The 15,419-nt window shown below is 69.0% G+C and overlaps 1 pseudogene across 1 annotated transcript; it reads left to right on the top strand.

Moving 5' to 3' along the window:
* Positions 1-4,238: 4,238 nt before the first annotated feature.
* Positions 4,239-14,611, top strand: LOC148592846 (plasma membrane calcium-transporting ATPase 3-like; annotated as a pseudogene). The gene is made up of 15 exons (XR_015913879.1): positions 4,239-4,413; positions 5,256-5,453; positions 5,839-6,096; positions 6,174-6,299; positions 6,382-6,507; positions 7,272-7,313; positions 7,400-7,564; positions 7,734-7,948; positions 8,460-8,702; positions 9,811-10,052; positions 11,515-11,749; positions 12,100-12,279; positions 13,331-13,417; positions 14,029-14,135; positions 14,374-14,611. The product of XR_015913879.1 is annotated as a plasma membrane calcium-transporting ATPase 3-like (transcript).
* Positions 14,612-15,419: the final 808 nt, after the last annotated feature.

The following is a 15,419-nucleotide window of genomic DNA, read 5'->3' as shown; positions in this document are numbered from 1 at the left end:
ACACGGGGGGGACACGCGGGGACACGGAGCCGGGCAGAGCCGCGCACGCCCCCCCCCCCGAGATGGGCGGGGACACGGCGGCGAGGGAGGCGTGGCTCCAGCGAGGCCCCGCCCCCGGTGCCCGCCAGGCCCCGCCCCTCGCGCTCCCCCCTCTCCCCCCCCCCGGCCCGAACCGCGCCGCGCCTCGGGCACCGCCGCAGAGCCGGGACCCATGGGCCGGTACCGGGACCGGGACCGGGGGGGGCGGGACCGAGCGGGGGGGCGTCCGCAACCGGGGGGGGGGGGACACGTTGTAAACGGGGGGTGTTCGCGCCCCCCCCCCGATATTGGGGTTGGGGGGGGTCGCACTGACCCTGTTGCAGGTGGGGACGTTTTTGCATTGGGGGGGGGGAACGGAGTGTAACGGGGGGGGGCGCGTTGCAAAATGAGGGTTTATTGCGGGGGGGGCACTCGGTGCATTGCAAAATGGGGGGGTCGTTGCATTGCGGGGGGGGCACCGGGCCCCTTATTGCATTGCAGGAGGCTCCTGCATCTCGGGGGGGGGGGGTTGCAATGCGGATAGAGCTGCATTTCGGCGGGGGGGGTGCATGGGGGGGCGGCTCTTGCATTGCACAGTGGTGCATGGGGGGGGGATGGGGCCGCGATTTGGAGCGGGGGGGTCATTGCATTGCTGGGGGGGGTTGCAAAGGGGGGGTCATTGCATTGCTGGGGGGGGGGGTTTGCAAAGGGGGGGCCGTTGCATTGCTGCAAGGGGGGGCGTTTTGCAGAGGGGGGGCATTGCACGGCTGGGGGTGCAATGGGGGGGGTTGCATTGAGGACCCCCCCGCGGGCCCCTCGCACGCCCTTGCACACGCGTGTGCGCCGCGGGGGGAGGAGCGCCGGGCACACGCGTGTCCTTGCACGGGCGCCCTGGGGACAATCCGCGCGATTTTGGGGACGCGAGTGAACGGGGACGAGGCCGCTCGGCGCCGCGCAGCCCGGCGATTTGGGGTGCAATCCGCGTGGTTTGGGTGCAGTGCACGGCTCCCACATTGCAGCGTGAGGTTTTGGGGTGCAATACACGTGTTTTGGGTGCAATGTATGCTTTCCCACATTACAGCGCAGGGTTTTGGGGTGCAATGCACATATTCAGGGTGCAATGCACGGCTCCCACATTGCAGTGCAGGGTTTTGGGGTGCAGTGCACATATTTGGGGTGCAATGCATGGCTCCCACATTGCGGTGCAAGGTTTTGGGGTGCAATCTGCGGGGTTTGGGTGCAATGCACGGCTCCCACATTGCGGTGCAGGGTTTTGGGGTGCAATGCACATATTTAGGGTGCAGTGCACATATTTGAGGTGCAATGCACATATTTTGGGTGCAATGCACGGCTCCCACATTGCGGTGCAAGGTTTTGGGGTGCAATGCCCATATTTTGGGTGCAATGCCTGCTTTGCGCCATGCAGCGCGAGGCTCGGGGATCCAGTGCGCCGGGTTGCATCGTTTGCAGCGTGCTGGGCCAGCTTTTTGGGTTCAATACACGTGTTTTGGGTGCACTGCAGGATTTGCAATGTGCCAGGCAAGATTTGGGGATAAAATCTGCATGTTTAGGGTGCAGTGCATGGTTTTCAGTGCTCTAGGCGGGATTTTGGGGCGCAATTCAAACATTTTGGGTGCGAAGCGTGGGTTTTGGTGCTCTATGCAAGATTTTGGGGTGCAATGGTCACCTTTTGGGAGCCATGCATGGCTTGGGGAATGCCAGGCAACATTTTGGGGTGCAATGCACACGTTAAAGGGTGAAATGCATTGCTGGGAAGGGGCCATGTGGGTTTTGGGGTGCACTGCACTAAATCGGGGTGCAGGGCAGGGTCAGGAGCCTCTTGTGGAAGATTTTGGGGTACAATGCGCACATTTTAAGTGCAGTGTATGGTTGGCAATGCACCATGCAAGATTTTGGGGCGCATTGCACATGTTGATGGGGGCAATGCTTGGTTTGCAACGCGACGGGCAAGCTTTTGGGGTGCAATGCTCACACTTGGGGGCAATGTGTGGTTGTCAGCTCACCATGCAAGGTTTTGGGGTGCAATGCTGACATTTTGGGGCCGATGCATGGTTTGCAGCTCACCATGCAAGGTTTTGGGGTGCAATGCCGACATTTTGGGGCCAATGCATGGTTTGCCGTGTGCAGGGCAGGATTTTGGGGATCAGTGCACAGTTTTGAGGACGCGGAGCGGGGTTTTGGGGCGCAATGCACGGATTAGGGGGCTGTTTTTGGGGTGCAAAGCCGGGATTTGGGGTCCCCCCCCTTTGGCGCAGTCCTCGCCCGCCCGCCGCAGGGCCGGGGGCGGGGCCGCGCTGCCGAGACCCCGCCCCCCGCTGCTTATTGGCTGCCGCGGGGTGATGGACAGGCGGGGGCGGGGCGGGGCGCTGAGGTAGCGGCAGGAGAGTGTGAGGAGAGCGGGAATGACCGGGAATGTGTGAGGAGAGCGGGAATGTGTGAGGAGACCGGGAGCGACCGGGAATGTGTGAGGGGATCGGGAATGTGTGAGGAGACCGGGAATGACCGGGAATGTGTGAGGGGACCGGGAATGTGTGAGGAGACCGGGAATGACCGGGAATGTGTGAGGAGACCGGGAATAATCGGGAATGTGTGAGGGGACCGGGAATGTGTGAGGGGACCGGGAGCGACCGGAATGTGTGAGGAGACCGGGAATGACTGGGAATGTGTGCGGGGACCGGGAATGTGTGAGGAGACTGGGAGTGACCAGGAATGTGTGAGGGGACCGGGAATGACCGGGAATGGGTGAGGAGACCGGGAATGTGCGAGGAGACCGGGAGCGACCGGGAATGGGTGAGGAGACCGGGAATGACCGGGAATGTGTGAGGAGACCGGGAATGTGTGAGGAGACCGGGAGCGACCGGGAATGTGTGAGGAGACTGGGAATGTGTGAGGAGACCGGGAATGACCGGGAATGGGTGAGGAGACCGGGAATGACCAGGAATGGGTGAGGAGACTGGGAATGTGTGAGGAGACCGGGAGCGACCGGGAATGTGTGAGGAGACTGGGAATGACTGGGAATGTGTGAGGGGACCGGGAATGTGTGAGGAGACTGGGAATGACCGGGAATGTGTGAGGGGACCGGGAGCGACCGGGAATGTGTGAGGAGATCGAGAGCGACCGGGAATGGCTGAGGGGGCCGGGAGCAGTGAGGGAGCTGGGATGTCCGAGGTGACTGGGAACGACCGGGAGCGCTCGGAGAGCCAGGGATTTCCGAGGTAACCGGGATCCACGGGGGGTTCCCGAGGTCCCCAGCAGTGACTGGGGGCGCCAGGGGGTCCCTGGTGGCACTGGGGGACCTCGGTGCCCCCCCAGGTGTGGCCCGGGCTCGGGGGGCGGCAGCCCCTGACCCCCCCCCCATGGCCTGGCCCCCCCACGGGGGTGCGTGACCTGCGAGGGGGGGTCCCCCGGCATGACCCCCCCCGGGCGCCGGCACCGCCGCCATCGTCACCGCCGCCGTCACCGCTGAGCAGGTGAGACCCCCCGCGGCGCCCCGTGGTGTCCCCAAGCCGTGTCCCGTGTCCCGTGTCCCAGCCGGGGGGGGGTCTGTGTCCCAGCGCCGTCCCCAAGCCGTGTCCCGTGTCCTGTGTCCTATGTCCCAGCCGCCACCTCCTTGTCCCTGGTTGTGCCCCACATCTGCAGTGGTGTCCCCAGGCTGGGTCTGTGTCCCCGCGCCGTCCCCAAGCCGTGTCCCATGTCCCCACCAGCTGCCCCACGTGCCCAGCGCCACCTCCGAGCTGTGCCTCGTGTCTCCAGTGCTGTCCCTGTGTCCCCTGTGTTGTCCCCAAGCCGTGCCCTGCGTCCCCATTACCAACCCCAAGTCCCTAGCACTGTCCCCAAGCCGTGTCCCATGTCCCCATTGCCAGCCCCACATCCCCAGTGCTGTCCCCAAGCCGTGTCCCCATTGCCAGCCCCACATCCCCAGTGCAGTCCCCAAGCCGTGTCCCGTGTCCCCATTGCCAGCTCTACATCCCCAGCGCCATCCCCAAGCCGTGTCCCGTGTCCCCATTGCCAGCCCCACATCCCCAGCGCTGTCCCCAAGCCGTGTCCCATGTCCCCATTGCCAGCTCTACATCCTGAGCGCCGTCCCCAAGCCGTGTCCCCATTGCCAGCCCCACACCCTCAGCCCCTGTGTCCCCAGGCCACATCCCGCGTCCCTCAGCCGTGTCCCCGTGTCCCCGTCCCCGCAGGCCGGCGCCGCCATGGGGGACGTGGCCAACAGCGCGGGGGCCGCCGGGGCGCGGGGGTTCGGCTGCTCCGTGCCGGAGCTGCGGGCGCTCATGGAGCTGCGCGGCGCCGAGGCCCTGCTCAGGCTGCGCGAGGACTACGGGGACGTGCACGGGCTCTGCCGCCGCCTCCGGACCTCCCCCACCGAAGGTACCCGCGGGACGGGACGGGGCGTCCTTGTCCCCAGGGCGGGGACATCCCTGGGGAGCCTGGTAATGGGACAGGGGACAGGGACGTCCCCAGGGACCTCTGCGTGCCACCCAGGGACAGGGCAGGGCCACCCAGGGACCTCTGCGTGCCACCCAGGGACCCCAAAATCCAGTTGGGGACGTCCCCAGAGACCTCTGCGTGCCACCCAGGGACCCCAAAATCCAGTTGGGGACGTCCCCAGGGACCTCTGTGTGCCACCCAGGGACCTCTGTGTGCCACCCAGGGACCCCAAAATCCATTGGGGACGTCCCTAGGGACCTCTGCGTGCCACCCAGGGACAGGGCAGGGTCACCCAGGGACTTCTGTGACCCTCAGGGACCCCAAAATCCAGTTGGGGATGTCCCCAGGGACCTCTGCGTGCCACCCAGGGACCCTGGTGACAGGGCAGGGCCACCCAGGGACCTCTGTGTCCCCGTTGAGGGACCCCGGTGACAGGGCAGGGCCACCCAGGGACCTCTGTGACGCTCAGGGACCCCAAAATCCAGTTGGGGACGTCCCCAGGGACCTCTGTGTCCCCATTCAGGGACCCTGGTGACTGGATGGGGGTGCCCTCAGGGACCTCAGTGTCCTCTATGGGCCCCAGCATCTGCGTGGGGAACCCCCAGGGCCCCAGTGTCCCCCGGGGACCCCGGTGTCCAAGCGGGGTCACCCCCGGGGACGTCTCTGCCCCACTTTGGGGCTCCCTAAGCACCCCCATCCCAGGGACCCCGCCGCAGGGGCCCGGGCGTCCGGGCGCGCGGGGCAGGGGGGACCCAGGCGTCCGGGCGCCTCCCGCCGCGCAGGGCTGGCGGAGGGGCCGGCGGAGCTGGAGCGGCGCCGCCAGGTCTTCGGCCAGAACTGGATCCCCCCGAAGCGGCCCAAGAGCTTCGCGGAGCTGGTGTGGGAGGCGCTGCAGGACGTCACCCTCATCATCCTCGAGGTGGCCGCCGTCGTCTCCCTGGGGCTCTCCTTCTACACCCCCCCCAGCGGTGACGCCGAAGGTGGGGGGACGCCGGGGGGCGCGGGGGGGACCCCGGGGCTGCCCCTCTCTCCCCAGTGTCCCCGTCGCGCCGTGTCCTCGGAGTCCCCATCGTCTGGCCTGTCCCCTGCGCCCCGATCCTGCCGTGTCCACCGTGTCCCCGGCCCTCAGGCTTGTTCCCTTCCCTGTCCCCATCCCACCGTGTCCCTTGAGACGAGCCTGAAGGATGGGGACACAACCCATGTGTCCACGCCCCGATGTCCCTGTCCCTCCCTCGTGTCCCGTCCCCATGTCCTCTGCATCCCACCTCCGTGTCCCCGTCCTCCGTGTCCTCGGTGTCCCCGCTGGCCCGTCCCGCGCGGCTCCGTCCCCCCGGGGCCGACGTTGTCCCCGCGTGGTCCCCGCAGCCTGCGGCCCCGTGTCGGGGGGCGCGGAGGACGAGGGCGAGGCGGAGGCCGGCTGGATCGAGGGCGCCGCCATCCTGCTCTCGGTGGCCTGCGTCGTCCTCGTCACCGCCTTCAACGACTGGAGCAAGGAGCGCCAGTTCCGGGGGCTGCAGAGCCGCATCGAGCAGGAGCAGCGCTTCTCCGTCGTGCGCCACGGCCGCCAGCTGCAGGTGCCCGTGGCCGAGCTCGTGGTGGGCGACGTGGCCCAGGTCAAGTACGGTGAGTGCCGCCGCTGCCGCCGCCGCGTCCCCGTCCCCGGGGACCCCCGGCGGTGACGCCGCCCGCCCGGCCCGCAGGCGACCTGCTCCCGGCGGACGGGATCCTCATCCAGGGCAACGACCTGAAGATCGACGAGAGCGCCTTGACGGGCGAGTCCGACCACGTGCGCAAGGCGGTCGACAAGGACCCCATGCTGCTCTCGGGTGAGGCGGCGGGCCCCGGCGTCCGGGCGGCCCCCGCGGCCACCCCCCGTCCGTGACCGCGCGCTCCGTCCGCGCCGCGCAGGCACCCACGTCATGGAGGGCTCGGGGAGGATGGTGGTGACGGCCGTGGGCGTCAACTCACAGACCGGCATCATCTTCACCCTGCTGGGCGCCGGCGGCGAGGAGGAGGACAAGAAGGACAAGAAGGGTGGGTCCGATGTCCCCCGTCCGTCCCCACGTCGTCCCTCTGTCCCTGGCGTGTGTGGCCTCCCCTTTCGGCTCCGTCCCCTCGTGGGACCGAGCCGGAGCGACTCTGGATGGAGCCAAGAGCTTCCTCCGTCCCGGAGCAGCTCCAGGATCCGCCCGGGCCGGATCCTCCCCAACCCAGAGTGGAAATGAGACCTTGGGCGAGTCTGGATTGGCTCCGGATTGATCTCGGTCGGGTTTCAACCACTCACTAGGGTCTTGTCCCACTCCGGAGCGACTCCGCGTTGATTCCGGATTGATCTCGGTCGGGTTTCAACCACTCACTAGGGTCTTGTCCCACTCCGGAGCGACTCCGCGTTGATTCCGGATTGATCTCGGTCGGGTTTCAACCACTCATTGGGCTCTTGTCCCACTCCGGAGCGACTCCACGTTGATTCCGGGTTGATCTTGGTTGGGTTTCAACCACCCCTTTGAGTCTCATCCCAATCCGGAGCGACTCCGCGTTGTCTCTGACCTTAGCCTATTTTCCCAACTTGGATGGCCTTGATCCGGAGTGACTGGCTGGAGCCCAGACCTTCCTCCCGCCTTGCCTCCTCCTCCTCCTCTACGCTGACCCGAGGCAGATCGGAGGTTGCCAGGGAACCTAGGCGGGTTCTGGGAGCCGGAGTGACTCTGGACGGGCGGATAACGGGGTGGGGGGTCCCCATCCTCCCCCGTCGCGTTCCGTCCTGTCTAATGTCACCGCCGTCCCTCCTCGTGCCGCAGGGAAAGCGCAGGACGGGGCCGTGGACGCCATCCAGAACAAAGGTACCCCGGACGCCTGGGCCCCGGGGCGGCGCGGGGGCAGCGGGGGCCCGCCCGGACGCCTGGGCCCTCCGACACGGTGTCTGCAGCCAAGCAGCAGGACGGGGCGGTGGCCGTGGAGATGCAGCCGCTGAAGAGCGCCGAGGGCGGCGACGCGGAGGAGCGCGAGCGCAAGCGGAGCGGCGGCGCGCGCAAGGAGAAGTCGGTGCTGCAGGGCAAGCTCACCAAGCTGGCCGTGCAGATCGGCAAGGCAGGTGCGCCCCGGACGCCGGGGCCCCTCGCCGCAGGCGCGGGAGGGACCTCAGTTCCCCAAACCCCCCGGGCGCCTGGGACCTTCGGGGGGGATCCCCGGATCCCTTCAGGATCCCGCGCGGCCGAGGGGGCTCCCGGGCTCCGGGTGCCTGAGGACCCGCTGTGCGGCAGGGCTGCTCATGTCGGCGGTGACCGTCATCATCCTCGTGCTCTACTTCGTCATCGACACCTTCGTGGTGCAGGGCCGGGCCTGGCTGGCCGAGTGCACCCCCGTGTACGTGCAGTACTGGGTCAAGTTCTTCATCATCGGCGTCACCGTCCTCGTGGTGGCCGTCCCCGAGGGGCTCCCGCTGGCCGTCACCATCTCCCTCGCCTACTCCGTCAAGGTCAGTGGCCGCCCGGCCCCGTCCTGGTGTCCGTCCCCGGCCGCCCGCTCTGCTCCGAGCTCATCGTCCCATCCCTCCCTCCATCCGAGCTCGTCCCTCCCTCCATCAGCCCCTTCCCTGGGCTCCTCTGTCCGTCCGTCCGCTCCTCCGTCTCCCCGTCCGTCCGTCTGCTCCTCCAGCCTCTTCCCGTCCTCCAGGGTTGTCCGTCTCCTCCGCTCCTCCATCCCTCAGCGCGTCCGTCCCGCCGAGCCCGCCTGGCCCCCCTGCTCCTCCGTCCCTTGACCACCCGCCCGGCTCTTTTCCCACCCTTCCTCCGAGCTCTTGCCCCCCTGGATCCACCTCTCCGTCCTCCGCCTCCCGGTGCCCTTCGCTCCCTCCTACAAGCTCCCCCCTCCCCGCAGCTCTTCCTCCCCCGGCTCTTCCTCCCTCCACCCTCCGAGCTCATCTCGTCCCCCGCCCCCCTGTCTCCCCCGCTCCCGTGGCCTCCCCGTCCCCTCCCCGCCGATCCCAGAAAATGATGCGGGACAACAACCTGGTGCGGCACCTGGACGCCTGCGAGACCATGGGCAACGCCACGGCCATCTGCTCCGACAAGACGGGCACGCTCACCACCAACCGCATGACGGTGGTGCAGGCCTTCGTGGGCGACACGCACTTCCGCGCGCCGCCCGAGCCCGCCAGCATCGCCCCCCGCACGCTCGACCTGCTCGTCCAGGCCATCGCCATCAACAGCGCCTACACCACCAAGATCCTGGTGGGCACCCGCGGGTGGAGCGGGGACCCCCGCGCGGGCGGGTGGCCCTGCAGGGACCTGGAGACGCCTCAAGGGCCCCTTAAGACCCCTCGAGATCTTCTCCAAGACCCTTCAGAGATGTTTGGGTGGGCTTGAGACCCTCGAGGTGGCCCCTGAAAGCACCTTTATACGGCTCGAGGGTCCCCTCAAGATCTTCCCCAAGGCCCCCCGAGACCCTTCAGAGATGTTTGGATGGGCTTGAGACCCTCGAGGTGGCCCTTGAGACCCCCGGTATCCTTGAAGAGGCCCTTGAGACCCCTCTGGGTGGCCCTTGAGGCCCCTTGGGGGAGCTGAGACCCTTCAAGGGGCCCTGGAGAACCCTTGGGAGCCCCTTGGGAGCCCCTTGTGCCCCTCTGGGTGGCCCTTGAGACCCCTTGGGGAGGCTGGGATCCCTGCAGACCCATCAGGAGCCCCTTTGGGTGTCTCTCAGGCCCCCTTGGGAGCCCCTCGAGCCTCTTGGGAGCCCCTTGAGCCCCTCTGGGTGGCCCTCAAGCCCCTTTGGGAAGCCCTCGAGCCCCTTTGGGTGGCTCTTGAGCCCCTTTGGGTGGCCCTCGAGCCCCTTTGGGTGCCCCTTGAGCCCCTTGGTTGGCCCTTGAGCCCCCTTGGGTGGCCCTCAAGCCCCTTGGTTGGCCTTTGAGCCCCTCTGGGTGCCCCTCGAGCCCCTTGGGAGCCCCTCAAGCCCCTGTGGGTGACGCTCGAGCCCCTTTGGGTGACCCTCGAGCCCCTTGGGAGCCCCTTGGGAGCCCCTCGAGCCCCTCTGGGTGACCCTTGAGCCCCTTTGGGTGGCCCTTGAGCCCCTTTGGGAGCCCCTCGAGCCCCTTTGGGTGGCTCTTGAGCCCCTTGGGAGCCCCTTTGGGTGGCCCTCAAGCCCCTTGGTTGGCCCTTGAGACCCCGTGGGTGCCCCTCAAGCCCCTTGGGAGCCCCTGAAGCCCCTTGGGAGCCCCTCGAGCCCCTCTGGGTGCCCCTTGAGCCCCTTTGGGGCTCCCTCGCGCCCCTCTGGGTGGGCTGGAGCCCCCGGCGCGGGCGCTGGGGGCGTCTCGAGCCCCCCTCGAGCTCCCCGTCCCCTCAGCCCCCCGAGGCGGCCGGGGGGCTCCCGCGGCAGGTGGGCAACAAGACGGAGTGCGCGCTGCTGGGGCTGGTGCTGGCGCTGCGGCGCGACTACGAGGCCGTGCGGGCGCAGGTGCCCGAGGAGCGGCTGCACAAGGTCTACACCTTCAACTCGGTGCGCAAGTCCATGAGCACCGTGACGCGCCTGCCCGCCGGCGGCTTCCGCCTCTACAGCAAGGGCGCCTCCGAGATCCTGCTGCGCAAGTGAGTCTGCTCCCGGGGCGCGGGGGGACCCGCGGGGACGGGCACCCCGAGGGAAGGGGCGCGCGGGCGTCCTGGGGACGGGGCTCACCCCAAAACTGCCCCTAGGACCCCCCCTGGGGACGGGGAGCCCAAGGGAAGGGGCGCACGGGCGTCCTGGGGATGGGGCTCACCCCAAAACTGCCCCTAGGACCCCCCCTGGGGACGGGCACCTTGAGGGAAGGGGCTCCAAGGGCCTCTTGGGGATGGGGCTCACCCCAAAACTGCCCCTAGGACCCTCCTGGGGATGGGGAGTCCAAGGGAAGGGGCGCGCGGGCCTCCTGGGGATGGGGCTCACCCCAAAACTGCCCCTAGGACCCCCCTGCGGATGGGGAGCCCAAGGGAAGGGGCGCACGGGCGTCCTGGGGATGGGGCTCACCCCAAAACTGCCCCTAGGACCCCCCTGCGGATGGGGAGCCCAAGGGAAGGGGCGCACGGGCCTCCTGGGGATGGGGCTCACCCCAAAACTGCCCCTAGGACCCCCCTGGGGACGGGCACCCCGAGGGAAGGGGCTCCAGGGGCCTCCTGGGCACTGAGGATGGGGCTCTGCATCCTGAAACTGCCCTCAGGAGACCCCTGGGGACACCACAGGGTTGGGGGCACTTGGGGAACCCCCAAAAAAGGGGCTCCAAAAGCCTCCCGGGTAGGTGTGGGTGATCCTCAGCTCCCCAAAACTGCCCTCAGGAGACCCCTGGGGACACTATGGGGATGGGAACCCCTAGGGAAGGGTCTCCAAGGGCCTTATGGGACCCCTCAGCAGCCATCGGGGCCCCCCAGCGCCCACGGGGACCTTATGGGGGCTCCCCAGCACCCATAGGGACTCCCAGCACCCATAGGGAACCCCAGCGCCCACGGGCACCTTATGGGGCTCCCCAGCACCCGTAGGGTCCCCCAGCGCCCACGGGCACCTTATGGGGCTCCCCAGCACCCATAGGGCCCCCCCAGCACCCACGGGCACCTTATGGGGCTCCCCAGCACCCATAGGGCCCCCCCAGCACCCACGGGCACCTTATGGGGCTCCCCAGCACCCGTAGGGTCCCCCAGCACCCATGGGGACCTTATGGGGCTCCCCAGCACCCATCAAGCCCCCCCAGCCCCCACGGGCACCTCACAGGAGTCCCCAACACCCATAGGGCCCCCCAGCACCCACAGGCACCTTATGGGAGCCCCCAGCACCCATAGGGCCCCCCCAGCACCCACGGGCACCTTATGGGGCTCCCCAGCACCCGTAGGGTCCCCCAGCGCCCACGGGCACCTTACGGGAGCCCCCAGCACCCATCAAGCTCCCCCAGCACCCACAGGGACTTTATGGGACTCCCCAACACCCATTGGGTCCCCCAGCACCCTTGGGCCCCTCCCGGGCCGCCCCCTCCCACGCAGGCAGCCCGCGTGTCCCCTGGCCATCCCCGTGTCCCGTCCCCCGCAGGTGCTGCTCCATCCTGGGGGGCGGCGGGGAGGCGCGCGCGCTGGGCCCGGCCGAGCGCGAGGCCGTGGCGCGCTCCGTGGTGGAGCCCATGGCGGCCGCCGGGCTGCGCACGCTCGTCCTGGCCTTCCGCGACTTCCCGCCCGCGCCCGAGCCGCCCTGGGACGACGAGGCCGCCGTGGTGGGAGAGCTCACCTGCATCGCCGTGGTGGGCATCGAGGACCCCGTGCGGCCCGAGGTGCGCGGGGGGCACCTGCGGGGGGACGCGGGGGGGTAGGGGGGACATGAGGGACATGGGGAGATAGGGGGGACATGGGGGACACGGGGAGATAGGGGGGACACGAGGGACACGGGGCACCCGCAGGGTGATGGGGACATGGGGGACACAGGGGACGTTGGGGAGATAAGGGCGACGTTTGGGACATGGAGGGCATGGGGACTCAGGGCATGTGGGGGACATGGGGACAAGGGGCACATTGGGAGCAGGTGGGAGGGACATGGGGGACGTTGGGGACATGGGGGACCCCCGGGGTGCGTTGAAGAGATTCGGGGACACTGGGCACATTGCGGGGGGACCCCGGGGCGCAGGTGCCCGAGGCCATCCGCAAGTGCCAGCGCGCCGGCATCACGGTGCGCATGGTGACCGGGGACAACCTGAACACGGCGCGCGCCATCGCGGCCAAGTGCGGCATCCTGCCCGCCGGCGAGGACTGGCTGTGCCTGGAGGGCCGGGAGTTCAACCGGCGCATCCGCAACGAGAAGGGCGAGGTGGGCGCGGGACGCGGGGACAGCGGGGACACGGGGACAGCGGGGACAGCGGGGACAGTGGGGACACCGGGGACACGGGGACAGCGGGGACACCGGGGACAGCGGGGACAGCGGGGCTGCGGCACGGGGACAGCGGGGACGCTGGGGACAGCGGGGACACGGGGACAGCGGGGACAGCGGGGACAGCGGGGACGCCGGGGACGCGGGGACAGCGGGGACACGGGGACAGCGGGGACAGCGGGGACAGGGGGGACACTGGGGACACCAAGAGGGGAGGGCGCAGCCGGGCTGGGGCACTGGGAGACACTGGGAGTCAATGAGAGACGTGGGAGACTCTGAGTGGCACTGGGTGATGCTGGGTGACAGTGGGTGACACTGGGTGACAGTGGGTGATACTGGGTGACGCTGGGAGAGGAAGGGGCAGCGTGGGGGACAGTGGGTGACATTGGGACACTGAGAGGGGAGGGCGCAGCTGGCTGGGGCACTGGGAGACAGTGGGAGTCAATGAGAGACAGGGGAGACACTGAGTGGCACTGGGTGACACTGGGTGACACTGGGTCACACTGGGTCACGCTGGGAGACACTGGGTGACATTGGGGACACTGGGGACACTGAGAGGGGAGGGCGCAGCTGGGCTGGGGCGTGGGGGACACTGGGAGTCAATGAGAGACGTGGGAGACTCTGAGTGGCCCAGGCGGGACCGGGGTGGGGACACGGACGGGGCCCGGGGGGACCACGGGGCCGGAGCGGTGGGACGCAGGGGACGGAGTGGCGGGACGTGGGGACGGAGCAGGGGGCCGTGGGGACAGAGGGGCAGGACGTGGGGCTGGAGCAGGGGGACGTGGGGCTGGAGTGGGGGGACGTGGGGACGGAGCAGCGGGACGTGGGGACGGAGCAGCAGGACGTGGGGCCGGAGCGGCGGGACGTGGGGACGGAGCAGGGGGACGTGGGGACGGAGGGGCAGGACATGGGGACGAAGGGGCAGGACGCGGGGCCGGGGGCGCAGCGGGAGCCGGGGCAGCCCCGGCCGGGGGTCACCCGCGCCCCCCAGGTGGAGCAGGAGCGGCTGGACAAGGTTTGGCCCCGGCTGCGCGTGCTGGCGCGCTCGTCCCCGCCGACAAGCACACGCTGGTCAAAGGTGGGGCCGGGGGGGGTGCAGGGGGCATTTAATGGGTGCAGGGGGCGGTTAGGGGGTGCAGAGGGTGTTCCGGGGGCATTCGGGGGGTATTTAGGGGGCCCTTGCAGGGTGCAGGGGAGTATTTAGGGCATGGAGCAGGCATTTGGGGGTGCAGGGGGCATTTAGGGGGTGCAGGGGGTGTTTAGGGGGTGCAGGGGGTGTTTGGGGGGCGTTTGTGGGGTATTTAGGGGGCCCTTGGGGGGTGCAGGGGAGTATTTAGGGCGTGGAGCGGGCATTTAGGGCATGCAGGGGGCATTTAGGGGGTGCAGGGGGCATTTAGGGGATGCAGGGGGGTATTTGGGGGGCGTTCGGGGGGTACCTAGGGGGCCCGTGGGGGGTGCAGGGGAGTATTTAGGGCGTGCAGGGGGAATTGGGTTGTGAGGGGGCATTTAGGGGGCATTTGGGAGGTGCGTGGGGGTATTTGGGGCACGGGGAGGTCTCGAGCAGGTGCAGGGACATTTGGGGGACATTGGGGGGGTGTTCGGGGGGACGAGGCGGCTGCGCGGGGGGCTCTGGGGCCCGCGGGGGGGTCGGGGGGCGTTCGGGGTCCCCAGCGCCCCCCCTGTCCCCAGGCATCATCGACAGCACCCTCGGGGAGCAGCGGCAGGTGGTGGCCGTCACCGGGGACGGCACCAACGACGGCCCCGCGCTCAAGAAGGCCGACGTCGGCTTCGCCATGGTACCCGGCCCCAAAAACGGGGATCCCCCCCTTGTTCCTGGCCCTGAGACGCCCCCGGCCCCACCTTGGGGGCCTCCATCCATCTTGGGGGCCTCCCCAAGTTGCCTCCATCCCCATCCCGGGGTCCCCTGTTTTGGGGGCTGCCCTGTCCCCCCTTGTCCCCCCACCAGGTCCCCTGAGCACCCCCTCTTTGTGCCCCCAGGGCCCCCCGTGTCACGGTGCCCCCCTGTCCCCCCAGGGCATCGCGGGCACGGACGTGGCCAAGGAGGCGTCCGACATCATCCTCACGGACGACAACTTCTCGAGCATCGTCAAGGCCGTCATGTGGGGCCGCAACGTCTACGACAGCATCGCCAAGTTCCTGCAGTTCCAGCTCACCGTCAACGTGGTGGCCGTCGTGGTGGCCTTCACGGGCGCCTGCATCACCCAGGTGCGGCCGAGGAGGAGGAGGAGGGCGAGGAAGGACGGGAGGAGGGGTGGGTGCAGAGGGATGGATGGAGGGGTGGATGGGGCCGATGGATGGATGAGGTGGGTGGATGGAGAGCCGGATGGGGCGGATGGATAGAGAGATGGATGGGGTGGCTGGAAGGGATGGATGGGGCGGATGGAAGGGATGGGATGGCTGGATGGGATGGATGGGACGGACAGGACGGATGGGATGGATGGGGCAGCCGGCCAGGGCAGCCGGATGGGATGGATGGGACAGATGGGATGGATGGGACAGATGGGATGGATGGGATGGATGGGGTAGCTGAACGGGTGGATGGGGGGTGGGCGGGGGGGGGGAGGGACGGTGGAGGGAGGGGGGGAGGGGAGGGGGAGGGAGGGGGGGGGATGGGGAGGGAGGGGGCAGAGGGGAGGGAGGGGACGGAGGGGGTAGCTGACGGGGGGGCTGGATGGATGGGGGGGGTGAGGGGAGGGTGGAGGGGGGGATGTGGGGGGGGGGGGGGGGGGGGGGGGGGGGGGGGGGGGGGGGGGGGGGGGGGTGGGGGGGGGGGGGGGGGGGGGGGGGGGGGGGGGGGGGGGGGGGGGGGGGGGGGGGGGGGGGGGGGGGGGGGGGGGGGGGGGGGGGGGGGGGGGGGGGGGGGGGGGGGGGGGGTGGGGGGCCTGGATGGGATGGACGGGAGATGGATGGAATGGCTGGATGGATGGATGGGAATGGATGGGGTGAATGGCATGGATGGGACAGATGGGATGGAATGGGACTGATGGGGTAGCTGAGAACGGGGTGGCTGGATGGATGGGGTGGATGGGACGGATGGGATGGATGGGATGGATGGGATG

This window comes from Tinamus guttatus, unplaced genomic scaffold, assembly GCF_059628265.1.
Source record: "Tinamus guttatus ecotype Peru unplaced genomic scaffold, ASM5962826v1 Tinamus_guttatus_pri_ptg000500l, whole genome shotgun sequence".
Taxonomy (NCBI): Eukaryota; Metazoa; Chordata; class Aves; order Tinamiformes; family Tinamidae; genus Tinamus; species Tinamus guttatus.
The sequence above is the reverse complement of the archived record's forward strand: the minus strand, read 5'-3'. Positions and strand labels throughout refer to the sequence as shown.